General features: G+C 33.9%; 1 pseudogene; it reads right to left on the reverse strand.

Annotated features, from left to right (window-relative positions):
• The window catches only part of LOC107567341 (ryanodine receptor 3-like), a 151,036-nt pseudogene that overhangs the window by 39,044 nt on the left and 108,435 nt on the right, over window positions 1-3,557 (reverse strand).

Consider the following 3,557-nt stretch of genomic DNA (forward strand, 5'->3'; position numbering starts at 1 on the left):
CAGCAAATAAATACAATTATTTTTTATCAACGATATATTTTTTATTTTTAACAATTTAAATATAACAAATAAATGTAATTCTATATGTATGCACACACAGACACAAATATACATAAAAATACACACAAAAATAAAAGTGTGTGCATCTACAAACAAACAAATAAATAATTTTTTTAACAATATCTTTTTTTATTTTTAACAATTTAAATATAAAAAATAAATTAAATTATATTATATATGCATGCACACACAGACACAAATATATATAAAAATGCACAAAAAATAAAAGTGTGTGCATCTAGAAAAAAACTAACAAATAAATAAATATCTTTTTAACAATATCTTTTTTTATTTTTAAAATTTTAAATATAAAAAAATTAATTAAATGATATATGCATGCACAAACAGACTAGGGCTGTCGCGATTCGTCGATTTTATTCGACTATTCGATTTTTAAAAATCCTCGACTTAATTTTGCTCGCGTCGACTAACCGGCTTGCTCGTGTTTCCCAAGGCTGCATGATATATTAAACCCATTTAAAAATCATAATTAAGCATAATTGTGAATTCACAAATGCTACGATTTAATTAAATAATTACATGCAATGCCATTCTAATACAGTATATGTGCTTTAATTATTTACATGCGTGTAGGTTAAGTGCATGCGTCACAGTAGCTCCACAGGAGCTGTTATCATTCACACGTGTGTGGAGCGTCTCAAACTCCATCTCTGCATGTTGTTGTGAGTTTGGGTTTATTATAACCTTCATCTGAGAACGCAACGTGCGCCATTTCATCAGATTTGTAAGGTAAATCATTTATAAATACACGCAAACTCAGGCGAATACATCGCGGTTTCAAAATAAAAGCTCAAACCCTCACTCTGAGTTTACACGGTGTGATGTCCACATATTTTTTTAATTACAGTGGCTATAGCATCTCTGTCCTAAAGAAATGGCCAAATATTAAAGATTAAGTGGACATTTGAATGAAATGGTGCTTGGTCAATATTAAACAAGTGTTAGATCGCACAGTAATGTGTAAAAATAATAATCAGGCCGTTGGCGCCCTCTGCAGGCCTTTGTTGTCATGCGTAATGTACATTAGCTCTATTGTTTATAATACATTATGTATTTTAACAATTGTGTTCAATAAAACCATATTTTCTTGCTTTTGATACTTTATTTGAACTCATTATTATCGCCTCATTGCTATGATAGATGTATTTTAAGTCATTTTAAAGGCTATTGTTCACTTACATCTATTTTTATTACCACAAAAAAATTAATTATAATTATAGGGCCCCATGAAATCTGTTTTATTTCCAAATTCCATTTAAATTTTTCTATACACTGTTTTAATGGTTAAATTAAAAAAAAAATGTATTTAGTTTTTTTATTTAGAGTTTAACAGTTTTATCTTTACCAAATTATGTTTTCTGGATTCTATTTTAATGGTTCCATTAAATTTTAATAATCAAAAGCATCTCCAATTAATTGATTTTATTTAAAAAAAAATATATATATATTTTTTTTTAAATTTTTTTTATTTTTTTTTCAGAAATACTGCACATTTACATTTTTATTCTAAATAAAAGTGTGTGCATCTACAAAAAAACAAACAAACAAACAAATAAATTTGTTTTTAACAGTATCTTTTTTTATTTTTAACAATTTCAATCTAAAAAACTTTTAAATTAAATAAATATGCATGCACACACCGACACAAATATATATAAAAATGCACAAAAAATAAAAGTGCTATATATATATATATATCACACAGATGTGGAGTTCAGCCTCTGCTCATGGTTTGGGTCTTAAAGTACTGAACGATCAGAATCAAACGTGTCATAATTACAGGCAGACTGTTCCAGACGTGTTACCTGGGCAGGTTGTAGAGCGGCGCCATTCTGAAACACGCCACAACGGCTCGCTTGCGCTGCTTAGACAACAACTTCTGCCAAACACACTTCTTAGAGCGCAAGGGCTGCTCCACCTGAACACAGCCAGAGATGACATGAGTGTTTCAGGAACACTTTCATCTTTTCTTGAAGTATAAAGTTGGAAAATCTCCTTTTGACTTACCCTGATTATACGTCTTTTTTCTACCATCTATGTATCTTTATTTCATGCAGGTAATGCACATCTATTAACTGTTTTGAGCATCTATAGCAGGGGGTTCGTGTGCTGATGAAAAGCTAATAATGAAATAAATCATGAAAATAAAATCAAAATAAAACACTAATAATTAAATATCAAATAAAAATTTATATTTTTAATAAAAACAATCAAAATAAAACACTAAATAATAATTAATTACCTAAAATTAATATGATAAAAACTAATTAAATAATTTATTACAAATGAAAAATGCAAATAAATAATTTTAATATAAAAACCAACAAAACACTAATATTAAACAAATCATAAAATAAAAATTTCAAATAAAAAAAACAAAGTTTTTTTACATTCACATTTTAAATAAGATATTATTCAATGGGGTTCGGCTGATGAAGAAGTTTGGGAATCCCTGATCTAAACATTCAATATTCAAATGATATGAATCTGTATATTTGTATGACATGGTGCAGCTGCTGTAGAAATGACAGAATGACACGCGATTGATCTGTGAGTGATGAGACGTGACCTGCTCGAGGTGGAATACGGCGGCTGAGATGCTCTGGATTCTCTCGATGCTCCGCTCCGGGTCCAGAGTGTCCTCCGTCTTCGCCATCACATCCTTGTAGAGGTTGAGCTGCCACTGAACGGCCGGATCTGCAGACTGCGTGTGAACAGAGAGACTCAATCATTAGTGCCAGCTGACGAGTGAGTGTGTGTGTGTGTGAGTGTGAGTGAGTGAGTGAGTGTGAGTGAGTGAAAGTGAGTGTTTAATGAGTGAGAGTATGTGTGTGTGTGTGTGTGCGTGTGTTCAGGACTGACCTTCTCCTGCAGGTGCAGGTTCTGTCTGATGTGCTCCTTCACCTCTTCATCTGTGTCCTTCTACAATCCGAACAAAAACATCAAATCACACACACACACACACACAGCGGTGACCTTTGACCCCTGACACCCGTGACCCCTGTACCAGGCCGTATCGCGTCTTGGCCAGCAGGATGAGCTCCTGGTCTCCCGGCGTGCACATGTTCAGACCGATGGGCAGCATCTTCTTCAGCGCCGCCACGATCAGAGACGTCTGAATGGAGTAAAAGTCTCCACGACGCTTCTTATGCTTCCGCTCCTGATCCTGACCTCCAGCCTGACACACACACACACACACAGCGATAAAGACAAAAAAATTGTAATACTGAGGAACAAACAACCCTCCTCAGAGATCAAAGACATCTGTACAAAAGCTTCCGCTGTCTGATGATGATTCACAAACTCAAAAAAATATTTAAAGAAGGAATTGCCAACACAAGACACACAGAACCAGAAGAACCGACTAACAACACAAACACACCAGCGACGACCACATCTGACATGAGAGACACTACCGAAACACGACAGATCCAACACACACACACACACACACACACACACACACACGACACAGC

The sequence above is a fragment of the Sinocyclocheilus grahami genome, unplaced genomic scaffold (assembly GCF_001515645.1).
Source record: "Sinocyclocheilus grahami isolate Dianchi unplaced genomic scaffold, SAMN03320097.WGS_v1.1 scaffold1149.1, whole genome shotgun sequence".
NCBI classification, from domain to species: Eukaryota; Metazoa; Chordata; class Actinopteri; order Cypriniformes; family Cyprinidae; genus Sinocyclocheilus; species Sinocyclocheilus grahami.